The following is a 14,343-nucleotide window of genomic DNA, read 5'->3' on the forward strand; positions in this document are numbered from 1 at the left end:
GTGAAGGACCCAACAGCACAGCTACTAAGATCTATCATGTGCCATATGTCCAAATGGGGCCTGCAAGTCTTTAAATATACAACAATAATAACAAGACTTGTGGTATGTCTCAACAGGTAAATGTATGCCCAAACCTAAATGCAGTCTGCATACAGATATTTAAAGCCCCCCATTTGTATAGTGTGTGTAGTACAGAGAGTTCTCTGACTGCAACTCCCAGGAGGCACTATTTCTATTACTCCATGCAACAGACCAGTGGTCACTTCTACAAATACCCCTGTTTGGTAAATCCTACTTTATGTTTACTCACCTGGGAGGATACCATTTGTCGAGTGTCGGAAGTAGACGGAGTGGCCTGACTTCTAAGGCCAGGAAGGCCATGTGTCTGTAAATCCAACCACCAGCCTAGTGTACACTTGCCCAAATACCCCTGTTTGGTTACTCTCCATTGAAGTTTACTCACCTGGGAGGATAACATTTGTATAGTGTGTGTACTAGAGGGAGTAAACTGACTGCAACTCCCAGGAGGCCTTGTGGCTGTAACACCAGACCAGTGTTCACTCGCTTTAAGACCCCTGTTTAGCAACTCTAAATTGAAGTTTACTCACCTGAGAGGATACTATCTGTCAAGTGTGTGAAGCAGAGAGAATAACCTGACTGCAAGTCCCAGGAGGCACTGTTCCTCTGCCTCCAAACACCAGACCAGTGCACACTTGTCTAAATACCCCTGTTTGAAAACTCTAAATTGAAGTGTATTCAACTGGGAGGATACCATTTAATAAATGTTGGGAAGTAGAGGGAGTGACATGACTGCAAAGCCTAATAGGCTCTGTAACTCTAACTCTAAACACCAGCACATTGGCCATTTGTCCAAATACTCTTTCTTGTCAACTCTCAAATGACGTATAATCACCTGGGACTGATCAAGCACAGATCATGCCCAAATCACCGATGTATCTGTCAACATAGCTCCATGTTGACTTGCAAAACCAAGAAGTAATATTTAAGGACAGGAATGACACCTTACCCAGTGTGCATAGGAGTATACATAAAGCCTCAAGATGGATCACCATATTGATATTTACACTGCACTAGGCTAATGACGACTGCAGTCACATACACTACAAAGTCCTGGGTCTGCCTGCAACACACTTAACTAGGCCTCATAATGAGCAAATCACTGGTGACCAGATGACATCTTTAGGCCACCAAGTGCTAATGATATGCACATTTTAGCAGCAGCTTGAGTCAAATTTAATTGGCATGCTTCAAACAGGTCATGTCAATACACCTAATACCATGGTTACTTGCCACAATTGTATTAACTACAATTTATCTTTGTACAAGGTATCTGCTTACTGTAACACTAAACCATTGGCAGCAGATATCACAATACAACCAGTAATATTGTATATTTTTTGCAGCAACAAATTGAGCTACCACTGGGCACACATAGGCCACTGAAGAGATTGCCACTACCCCTTTGGATAAAGCCCTTAGTGAAAAAGACACTATTGGATGTCTGGATGTGGAGGACGGTCCTGGCCCATGTGGCGACCTGGTCAGACGGCAGCAGTGAGTCTCATTGTTGCCACAAAGTCACCTCCCACCCCGGTTGCCTCAAATTCACAGGCAACCTATACCCCCCCAACCTGTCCATCTATCTACAATCTTGTGCCCCCCAGTTCTGGATCCTGATTTGGAGTGCAACACTTCAAACAATAAGGGCCATATTTATACTTTTTGACGCAAAACTGCGCTAACGCAGTTTTGCGTAAAAAACATTAGCGCCGGCTAACGCCATTCTGAAGCGCCATGCGGGCGCCGTATTTAATCAATGATGTTAGCCGGCGTTAGCCGCCGGCGCTGCCTGGTGTGCGTGGAAAAAAACGACGTACACCAGGCAGGGGGATATGGGGGGATATGGAGCTTGGGCGTCAAAAAATGGGGCAAGTCAGGCTGAGGCAAATTTTTCGCCTCAACCCGATTTGCGCCATTTTTTTCGACTCCCAAACCCCATAGAAATGACTCCTGTCTTAGCAAAGACAGGAGTCATGCCCCCTTAGTGGCATGTAGGGGGGCACAAATCAGGCCCCCCTATGCCACAAAAAAAAAAAAAAAAAATGACTTACCTGAACTTACCTTAATGTCCCTGGGATGGGTCCCTCCAGCCTTGGGTGTCCTCCTGGGGTGGGCAAGGGTGACAGGGGGTGTCCCTGGGGGCATGGGAGGGCACCTCTGGGCTCCTTCAGAGCCCACAGATGCCTTAACGCCTGCCTTTTCCAGGCGCTAAAAAACGGCGCAAAAGCGGCCATACGTCATTTTTTTTGACCCGCCCACTCCCGGGCGTGAATTTTGCCCGGGAGTGTAAATACGGCGCACATGCCTCGGAGTACATTTTTTAGACGGGAACGCCTACCTTGCATCTCATTAACGCAAAGTAGGTGTCCACGCAAAAAAATGACGCAAACTCCGTAGACTTTGGCGCTAGACGCGTCTAACGCCAAAGTATAAATATGGAGTTAGTTTTGCGTCAGAATTGCGTAAAAAAAAACGACGCAATTCCGGCGCAAACGGAGTATAAATATGCCCCTAAGTGTCTAGGAATAAGTTGGCGAGTGTACTCTGTGGAAAGGGTACTGGCCTGTGGGGGAAGGGATGCTATGGACCAGCGGAGTGAGGCCACTGGGGCTGCTGTCAGCCAGGACACCATCAGCCACATCTTGGGGGTCTATCAGGAATCCAAAGGCGTGATGGGCCAGGTGTTGACTGAACTCCGGGAAATCAAGCAGCTACAGAGGAACATGCAGAGAGACATGCAGGAACAGATGGGGGCCCACAATACCAACATAGTCTCCCTAACAGGGGTGCTGAGGGATATTCACACTACCCTGAGCAGGGCATTTCAACAACAGTCTAGCCCTTCCTTTGGCTCATCAACATCGATATCAGTCACTGGAAGGTAGGCTCTGCCAGAGGAAGAACCAGCCCCAGATACCCCTTCCTCTGTAGCAGTACCTGCACCCCCGAAGTCCAGCAAATAATCCAGGAATGGCGCATACCAAGATGGCAAGACACCCACCACTCTTCCGAAAGGACCTGCTTTGTATGCCCACATTCACACTGTTGACTGATCCTGAACCACCTATCAGTTCCAATGAGAGGAGTACTCTGGACTTTGAACTCCCAATGGTGTAATATCTACTCCAATGATTTCATTCACCATCACTGACCCCTTCACTTTACTTTTGGTTTCTTTCTGTCCAAAATGGATTTTCTGCAATAACATTGTAATAAATTCACTCATCACAAATTCATTGACTGCTTGCTTAATTTTCACATTTTACTATGTAGAGATATAAGACTATGGCCCGCCAAAGCCTCTGCAGCCAGCAGACCACCAGTGGTGGCGGTCTCGTGATCGCCATACTATGAGTCCTGAAAGGACTTCCATGGTTTTACAGGCAGAACGGAGTTGAAGAGGCAGTTCCACCACCAGCACTGCCAAGCCAAGAAGGCTCTGCCCACCATGATACATAATACATGATACATAATATGGTGTGGCAGAGTCCTGTATGGGGGTGGAAAATGCAGGACCCATCACCCCCAGACGACCACCTCACCTGAAAAGGTAAGTTTATCATCTGAAAGAGGGGTGGGGGGAGTGTTGGGAGCATGTGTGTGGTGTGTGTGGATGTTTGTCTGAATGGGTTTGCACCAGTACATGTATGTGTGAGTGGAGGTTGTATGTGTGTGCATGTGTGTGGATGAAGGGGGGTGTGAATGAGTGTGGATGAAGGGGTGTGGGTGGATGAGTATGAATGAAGGGTGGGTGTGTGTATAAATGACTGTGGATGAGGGGTGGGAGGTGTGTATATGAGTGTGAATTTGGAGGGTGAGTGTATGCATATATGCTGATGAGTGGGGGGGCGCATGGGGGTGTGTGTGTTTTTGCCGGCGACAGGAATGGGGATTCCTGTCACTGGGTGTATGACCGCCAGCATTATGCTGGTAATCGGCCAAGTTTTTATTCTGATGGCGGAATTACGACTACCGCCGGGCCGGAGGTGCTCACCTCTGGCCCTGCGGTCTGACCATCCTGGCGGTACGAGTGGCCTTCGGCAGTTTGGCTTCAGCCAAAGTCGTATTATGGGATCCTTAACCGCCGGTCTGGCAATGGCAAGACCACCACAGCCAGTCTGGTGGTCCAAGGACTACCAGACTCGTAATGAGGGCCTATGTGAACCATGCAATGAAGGAATAGGCCTCTTGTGCAAGCAGGGATCTGTTACAGGTACACAGTATCCAGTTCAGGATTACAAGCATTATACACCAACTCATTAGTACAAGTATCTGGTCAACCCCAAAACATTATTCCAGTGTACAACCTATAGGCTGTCAATATGTCTAGTCTTTCAGAAACAATAATGTGTGAGTGATACTGAGTCAAAGTACATCTTTCAAGGTACAGACCCCCAGACCATGAAAGGAAGGGATTTGTCAGACATTGTCCTGTAGAACAGGTAAACAGGTAAAAGTGGTTGATGTCAGCAGCTTGGTTCTTATTAGATACTGTTGGACTTTTGCTTATGCAGGGTCATCCCCAGTCTTTTTCGCCTCCTGCCTCCTAATTTTTTCTGACATGTTGCTGTTGGCTTTTCAACTCTGAGCACTTTACCACTGCTAACCAGTGCTAAAGTGCATATGCTCTCCTGTTTAAATTGTATGTAAGTGGTTTATCCATGATTGGCATATTTGATTTACTGGTAAGTCCCTAGTAAGGTGCACTAGAGGTGCCAGGGCCTGTAACTCAAATGCTACTAGTGGGCCTGCAGCACTGGTTGTGCCACCCACATAAGTAGCTCTGTAATCATGTCTCAGACCTGCCACTGCAGTGTCTGTATGTGTATTTTTACACTGTAACTTCGACTTGGCAAGTGTACCCACTTGCCAAACCTAAACCTTCCCTTTCCTTGCATGTAAGGCACCCCTAAGGTAGGCCCTAGGTAGCCCCAAGGGCAGGGTGCAGTGTATAGATAAGGTAGGACATATAGTAATGTGGTTTATATGTCCTGACAGTGAAATACTGCCAATTTCGTTTTCACTGTTACAAGGTCTGTCTCTCTCTCATAGGATAATATGGGGGCTACCTTTAAATATGATTAAAGTGTAGATTCCCCTAGAGAGTAGATGGACATGTGGAGTTTGGGATCCCTGAACTCACAATTTAAAAATACATCTTTTAGTAAAGTTGATTTTGAGATTGTGCGTTTGGAAATGCCACTTTTAGAAAGTGAGCATTTTCTTGCTTAAACCATTCTGTGACTCTGCCTGGTTTGTGGATTCCCTGTCTGGGTCAGTTTGACAGTTGGGTTGTTTTTCACCTCACACCAGACAGTGACACAAAGGGAGCTGGGGTGTGATCTGCATTTCCTGATTAGCCATCTCTGCTAGGAGGGAGGGGTGGAGTGGTCACTCTCATCTGAAAGGACTGTGCCTGCCTCTGACAATGCTGTCTCCAGCCCCCTGGTGTGTGTCTGAGGCCTTGCCTGGGCAAGGCAGGATTTCACAAGAAGGTGTGAGTCCCCTTTGAAGAAAGGTGACTTCAAAGACTAAAATGGGTATAAGAAGGGCACCCAAACTTACAAACTTTAGAAACACTTCTGGAACCAAGAGGAACCTCTGCCTGGAGAAGAGCTGATAGCTGAGGAAAAAGGGCTGCCCTGCCTGTGACTGTGCTTTGTGGAGCTTTCCTGCAGTGCTGCTTCTGCCAGAGTAAGAGGGCAAAGACTGGACTTTGTGTGCCTTCCATCTTGAAGAAGAAATCTCCAAGGGCTTGATGTAGAGCTTGCCTCCTGTTGTTGAAGTCTCAGGGATAGCAAAGACTTCTTCCTGCCAGCACCTGGAGTCTCTGGAGAGACCCCTACTCTGCTCTGTGGTGCCCTTCCAGTTCCTGGGACCCTGAAAGGAGAGGCTGGCAGCCTAAGGACAAAAATACACGCACCGAGCGCCGTGCGGAGAAAAGATCGACGCGAATCCGATCGCGGCTGAGAAAACGACGCGACGCCGGTTCCGCAGCTGAGAAACGACGCCGCAGGAAACGCGACCGAAAAACCGACGCCCGGAGCAGGAGAAACGACGCGCAGCATCGCTGACGGAGGCTGAGAGATCGCACCCTGCGCCGCGGGACTTTCGGATCGTCGTGTGGCTGGCTTTTTCAACACGCACCGCCGTGCCGAGTTGTTTTCGACGCACACAGCCGTGCAGGGTTACTTTCGACGCACACCGCCCGTGCGGGGTTATTTTTGACGCAAACCAGGTACATTTTCACGCTAGCAGCGCTAGTGTGGTGTTACAACTACCTAAAGACTCTTTTTATTTTAAACCTTTAAAAAATCATAACTTGACTTGTGTATGTTGGATTTTTGTCGTTTTGGTCTTGTTTTGTCTAGATAAATATTTCCTATTTTTCTAAACTGGTGTTGTGTCATTTTGTAGTGTTTTCATTGAGTTACTGTGTGTGTTGGTACAAATACTTTACACCTAGCACTCTGAGGTTAAGCCTACTGCTCTGCCAAGCTACCAAGGGGGTAAGCAGGGGTTAGCTGAGGGTGATTCTCTTTTATCCTAACTAGAGTGAGGGTCCTTGCTTGAACAGGGGGTAACCGGACTGTCAACCAAAGACCCCATTTCTAACAGATGCCATACAAAAGTAATCCACCATTTAGACAGATGGCAGTACAACAGCCCCTGATCACCCATCATAATCCAGTGCTCATATATCTGCTGATATAACACAAGCATATGTCATTATTGCGGTACAGGCACTGTGGCCTGCAATGATGAACCATATATACAGCTATATATAGGCCATACAAAAAGAGTGTTTAGCCAATTTGAAGGAAAAAGACTACATGATCACTCAAATAATGCATAAGGCCCTCCACAAGACATAAAACAAGTGCAATGTGCACTTGTTTACCTTCACCTAAACACTGTGCACACTGTCTTGGTACAAGCCTCATACATCTCTGTGACCTATGTTACCTGGAACAGTCCATGCCCACTCTGTGTGTCAGAACAGCATCAGATACCTGCCAATGTCACAACTCTGAAATGCCCACATGAAGATGCCATAGTGAAGGTTCCTGAACAAAGAACAAAACAAGGAGTATATGACTATATCTATGACACAAGTCACATACCACACAGCTTGAAACAAAGTACATTGTAAGGAAACTGACACAAACAAATCAACATCATCAAGGTGTGGATGTGTTAAAAACTATCTTATCAAGCAACCGTTAGCTGATTATTGCAGAGTATCAATTTTCTTGCTGTCTCTAATACACTCATCTCCACACATGTTCACAGCTAGAGTTCATCGTACAGTCACAGTCATGACATCACATGACATACTTACACTCATGAAAAGTAGATATTGATGAGATCTTCCTGCAAGTCAGCTTGTTCCTCTTTAACACTGTCATCCTCACTTGCCATTTCAGGAATTTCACCCAGTGACACTGCAGGCTCCCCTTCCTCTGGAATGTTAAGGATATTCCTCTGCAGGGAGATATTGTGAAGCATGTAGCATTCCACAGTGGTATGACACACTTCCCCTGGTGAGTAGAGGAGGGTTTGACCAGTCTGGTCAAGACAGCAAAATCTGGTCTTCAGTAGCCCAAAGGCTCACTCTACTGGCCTCCGTGTTCTTCCATGGGCCTCATTGAAGTGGACTTCCACTGGTATAGTTGGATTCTTCAGCATCATCAACAATCAAGGATGGTTTGGATATGCAGAGTCTCCTGTCAAGGATTGGGACATAAGTGCAACAATGAGTCACTCACTTCATGATTAAAGCACCTGACATTTCACAAGACAATCAGGACAGATGTGGATTACCAAAGAGCCAGGCCTCTCTGGGTGCAGTTGTGATATCAGCTTGGGTATGGTGATGTTCCGCATTATGAAGGAATCGTGGCCTGAACCCAGATAATTGGCACAGACATGTGAGATGTAGAGATCCACCAAACAGACAACTTGCACATTGATGGGATGGAAGTTCTTTCTGTTGAGATAGACTTGTCCACTGGCCAGCGGTGGCACCAAGCCAACATGTGTGCCATCAATCTCCCCCACCACATGTGGGAGATGACAAAAACCATAGAAGTCAGCCTTCACATTGGCTAAAACCTTACGTTGGGTGAGCCTGATAAAGCTGTCAATGTGTTTCTACATTGCTGAGAGGAAATGCTTCAACACCAGACTGAACATAGGTACCTGCAAATAGGGCTACTCTATGTTGGAAGGATCCTGTGGCTAGGAAGTGCAACACTGACATGACTTGAACAATGAGTGGTATACTGGTTGGATAACTTATAGCTGGCATCAGATCTGGCTCCAACTGATGGCATGAGTCTACTATAGTCTGTCTATCCAAGTGATATAACATAATAATATGTCATTGCTCAATTGTCGGAAGGTCTGGAAGTGGACGGTAGACAGTTGTTGCATCCCACGGTACTAGTGTATGATAGACATGATTTGGAACAGTAGTCAGTGTTGGAAAATGGGTTATTGATAAGGGCAGGTAAGTACCTACACTTAGCAATAGGCCACTAACCTCCACTTAGGTCCAGTTAGGTCTTAGTAAATTAAACATGGCTCAAACCTTGGTAGCTTGGCAACGAGCGACAAGGCTTAACTTAGTAGACAAAACAGTAAATAAAACACAGGAAACATTTTAAAAATTCAAAATCCATTTATAAAAATAGGGAATATTTTTAGCTTTAAAATGACACCAAAACAAATAAAATCGGATAAGCGGAACCGGAGATATGATTTTTTAAAGAATTAATGCTTTCTAGTGCATAGAAACAAAAAGCGCCAATCTGGTCATCTGGTCGCACCTCAAACGGGGCAAAGTCAAAGTTTAAGGCCGACACGATGGAGCCCAGCTCGGCTGCAGCCCGCAGGAGGCCTCGTTCAAAAGTTTACCTTAGGACTTAGTTGATTTTCTTCAGCGGGACGAACCTGCAAGTCAGGCTGGGTCGCGGTTGAGGCAAGCCGGCTGGAGTTGCTGCAGCGGGAGATCCCTCTCTGGAGCTTTTTTCCAAAAGTTCTCCAGACATCTGGATCTTCTTCCAGATGTTCTTTTAAGGTTCCTTTAATGTCCACAGTTCACCCCAAGGTTCCAGAAGCTCTGAGATGCTCCTTGAGGGTGCAGACTACAACTCCCAGAATGCACCTGGTGCTAACTCCTTTTTGGCCACTGAACAGCTGGTTGGTTTCTTCAAGAGTTGGTTCAGAGGACTCTGGTTAGCACGTTTTTACCTGTAGCAAACAGGGAGTCCCTCCTTGAACCAGCTGAAGCCAGGCAAAGTCCTTCTTGTGGTGAAGCCCAAGTGTGCAGCTGGTGCAGTCCATCAGAGGGCAGGGTCCAGGTGCAGGCCAGGGGTCCAGCAGGGCAGTCCTTCTTCTTCTGTAGTTCTTCCTTGTTGGAATCTGATAGGGATCTGGTAGGGAACTGAAGTGTGGGTGCAGATCTGCCAGTTTTATCCTTGCTCCTGGGTGAAAAACAGGGGGGTCCTGGTTCTCCAATCAGAGGCAGGGTCCTTCCCCCTGTGATGATCACTTCCTGGGAATTGTAGCAAAAATCAATCCCAGGGAGCAACATTACACAAACATCCACCATGGCTGAAAGTGATTTTTGGAGGTTACATCTGGCTGAGCCCACCCACTGGTGTGGCTAAAAATCCTAAACACACACCTCTCCTGCCCTCTCCTAATTTAATCAAGGAGGCACCTAATTGTCTGGGTTTGCAGGATGTGAGGGTGTTACTGGGTTGCACCAATGTCCTTCCCTGCCTTTGTAGATCTTTTTGGCAGCCCTCCCACCTTCCTGCTTCCCCATCTGCTGAAGGAAGATCTCCTCCCCCAGGCACATCTCTTTGTGTTGAGCCAGGCCACTTCACACCTCATCAAGCCAGCCTGGCCAGGCTGCCAGAGACTGGCCAATCAGAGCAAAGCAGCAAAAACACTGCAGGGATGAAGTTGGCAACTTTTCATGTAAAGTTTAAAACTCCTTACCTGAACAAGTTATATTACATCCAACAACTGGAAGTTGTGGGATTTATTATAACAATTCATTTGATACCAAACTTGTGCTATCTGTTACTTGAGGGGACTTTTAAAATTAAAATAAAGTCTCCCCATTCTAGCCTATGGAGGCTATTCACTATAATGTGGGAAAACGAATTTGGCTGTTTTACCTCAGCAGGGCTTAAAAAACTATTTTTATAAGGTCCCTGCTTATAGTTACATGGCACCCAACCCTAGGGGCACATAGGGCACACCTTAGGGGAGACCTATATGTAAACATAAGGTAGTTTAAGGCTTTGGAACTACTTTTAATATGCATGTAACTTTAATTTTAAAGCAGCCAGCAAGGCAGGCCTGTCTTTAAAATGACACTAGGCACCTCAGCAGTGCACCTATGGGTACACTACCTATGCTGGGGTCCCTAAACCTACATGCCCTATCATATAATAGGGACTTATAGGTAGGTTAGCTTAGCCCTTTTATGATTAGCCTAATTTGCATACTGATTTTACACAGAGCACAGGCCCTAGGACTGGTGAGCAGTACCCAGGACACCATCAGAGTCAGGAAAACACCAGTAAAAAGTGAAAAATGGGGGCAAAAAGTTAAGAGGCCTCTGCAATCAGCCCTGTTTTCTCAGTCAGTGGTCCACAGCAACATATATGCCAACAACATCATGTGACAAAGCGTTTCTGACTGGATAGACATAACATACAGTACATATCACAGCTGGCAACTACACAAGGGTCACATGTGACCCCCATGGTTTTCAACACATGTCCACAACATGGATTTGGACGAAACTCAAAGATGTGCTACACAATTGCCCCTAGAAATGTGATTGTATATTCCGCCAAAACGACCGTCGGTGGTGGTGGCCCGTGAACCACTGTTAAATGCAATCTGTGCCCTGCAACAAACCACAATGGTGGTTGAGTAGTAGGACGTATTTGACAAGACAAAAAAGGATAGTTGTGATGAAACAAAACATTCATTGGTAACTTTGTTGCCTGTGGTGGTTATGGCCCAATGACTTTGTCTACCAGTGGTGATGATCGCGCATGTGGTGGACTTGAACGCCATGTTGTGAAAATTCACTCACTTGACTCCTGACATTGTTGTCAGCAACACCTCCACAACCTGAGCTCCTGTGTACCGCCCCTGGAAGCAGCCATGTCACATCCAGCAGGTGAAAAGATTTCTGCCTTGTCTCCAGATGAGCTGGAGAGGCTAGTTGATGAGGTCCTACCCCTGTATGAATAGCTTTGTGGATCACCCGAGGAGCCGATAAGAATCTCATAGGCACAATTTACTCTGTTCGACACCATCCTTTCCCTCCTCACAGGCTACAGTGTACCCCTTTGTGCCAGTTAGACTTCTTGTGTGCCTTTTGTTGCAGTCTGTGTGGCACCAATGGGATGTACATGGGGCAGACATTGGTGGCCAGTAATATATGTTAAGTGTATTCACATTGTGTTATGTGAGGTTTTTAGAATCCTAGATCCTCCTTGTGCTAGATGCACATAACTAGGTAAGGAAACTTTAATGCCATCCACTTCTATCTTTTTCTTTACAATGTTTGTAAATGTTGGACAACATGTATGTGCATGGCAGCATTAACTGTGTATGCATTTGAGGATCTCGCAAGCAATGTGTATAGTACCACAAATCTTTCACCCCACAGCTGGCCTTGCCGAATTGTGGTATGGAAGTCATATCCTGACTCAATGTGCCCTTCAGGTTGCACAAGCACCACATGCCAAATTGCTTATGATGTACTGTCATGCATGGAAGTGATGGAAGTGGAGTGATATGTAGATTTATAAATCCTCAGTCTGCACAGACCGGGGCCTATCAAATGTATCTCCCAGTATGGGACATAGTCCAGGCTGCAGTAGAATCACTGTGACTATGCAACTGTGGAACTTGGCCTACTCTCTGTACACCAGCAGGTTCTGACATGTGGCCATTATGAGGCTCTAATTGCAAAAATTACTCTGAATGACTCAGCCGATTGACGAGATTAGGAATGGGTAAGGAGGTATATCCATGAACTAGTCCATATGTGAATTTAGCATAATTGTCAATGTGAGTCTTTGTCTCATGACAAGTCCCTTACTCCCACAGCTCTGTTGTCACCTTCACATAAGTAATATGTCTACTGCACAGGCTTATTATATTGATGGCAGTCCCACAGAGCAGACAGTGCGTTGATTCATGGGAGACCAAGACATGTGATTCAGTAACTTGTTCAAATAGCAGAAATTATATAATGCATACCTTTGCCAGTTGGATGCCATCTCTGTAGGATAGACAAAATGTCCAAAGGATTGTTCTGTGGTACAGGTACATACCCCAGAACCCACCCCCTGAAGTGGCATGACATTGCATTTGGTAGTCCACATGTCCACACATGCACATGGAAGACACTTTCTGTATGCACCATACCAGCCCCTTCGTTGTCACACAAATGTAAGGGTGAAGTCTGTACTATGGAAGTTGCCTGTGGGGACTGTATGTAGTGAGTCAATCTTACAGAGTCAGAATGTGTTGATCCTGCCAGTCCTCAGTAGTTTTCCCTTTAGAAGCCACATATGTGTATAGTTTTGCATTGTAGCTCACATCACAGTACATATTGTTGGAGCATGGGCTACCTGATGTATGTAGGCATGCTTAGTCATTTTACGCCCTGAGCAGGGTGATGGGTTAGTCTGCAGATGGATATATATGTCTGTAGACATGTCCTTGTATATGCGGGCTTGTGTGCTTTACACTTGTGGTGTGTTAATCAATTTAAAATTTCTACCTTGGTGTTTCTGACACGTGTGTGATTGTAATCTCTTGATATGTCTTTTACATCCATGCAGGTCAATGCCCATCAGAAAAAGGAGATGTGGACAGCCATTGCCTGTAAGGTGTGTCGCAAGAGGTTGGAGGAGCTCAGATGCTGGGCCTGGAAGATCACGGAGTTCCAACTGGGGCTGTCCTCCCACGGTGGGTGGGGTTAACATCAGACCATGCCACCCCCAATGGCCCACATTCTGGTGGTGGCATTCCCAGACCTTGATAGGCATTTGAGGGGAGCACAGGAGCCACAAGGGGGTGAGTACAAGGCATATTCCTGATTGTCACATTACCAAGTTAATATGTTAGGTTCTGACATCTCCCCTTGACAATTAAGGATGAGCCATGTGTGACACAGTAGATGAGTGACTGTTTAGATATGTAATATGGTATATACTGATGTGAATTGCCTATTGGCCAAGGGACCTAGCACACAACTGTGTACAATCCACAAACAATTTGCTCTCCAGGCACAACCTAAGACTGTGTTCATTAATCAATCAAGTACTATTGTTTGTTGTAGTGGGTGTAAATTCAATGCAATTTACAACTACTCCTCAGTGTTACAGGCCAAAGGAAAGGAAGTGATGGATCACTGTCATCAGTCATTTGTCTGGTTAAATAAGTATATTGGCTTCTGTCACCCAGAGGCTACTGGTCTTCAGTGTGTGACAGGTGCTGGCGCCTCACTACTGAAGATGGCCATCACACCTGTGACAGAGGATACATTGCTCTTGGGGTGCAACTACTTTTCAATATGTTCCCTTAGTAAGTGGGGAATGTCAATGGACATGATTTGTGTGCCCTCAATATTGCCATTGGTGTTGCTGGCAATCCTTGAGCCTACAAGTTGGCATGTGTCCCTTTCTCTTTTGACAAAATGTGTACTCTGCAGTTTCATGCCTGGTCTACCTATGTACATGTGATGATTCCTGCATTCCCTCATATATATATGCACATGCCGACCTATGTGTAGAATAGGACATTTGCAATGGGAGTACATTTCATGTGGTGCTACAGACAGGACTGTGTCTCCATTGATTCTTGCCACACACATACCCTCAGCTGTCATTGCACATCATTTGTTATGTAGAACTGCAGTAGCAATGAGGGGCAAGGTTTGTATGACTAGTTTTTTTGCCACAATGTTCATTTCCAGGCCATCGATGTGGGATCATCTTGTAAAGTGCACTGCACATGTTTAATGGCGACGGCGTTTTACCTGACTATTGTCGTGCATCATGGAATGGCTTGCAGTTATGTTGAAATCACATGTGTTGGGTATAATCATTTATCCACAGACTTCTCGGTTTGCCAGACCAAAATGGAGGCAGTGATGTAGCTTCCCATTGAGCAAAATCTTAAGGGCCTTCTACAGGGTCTTGCAAATCTCTG

The sequence above is a fragment of the Pleurodeles waltl genome, chromosome 2_1 (genome assembly GCF_031143425.1).
Source record: "Pleurodeles waltl isolate 20211129_DDA chromosome 2_1, aPleWal1.hap1.20221129, whole genome shotgun sequence".
Taxonomy (NCBI): domain Eukaryota; kingdom Metazoa; phylum Chordata; class Amphibia; order Caudata; family Salamandridae; genus Pleurodeles; species Pleurodeles waltl.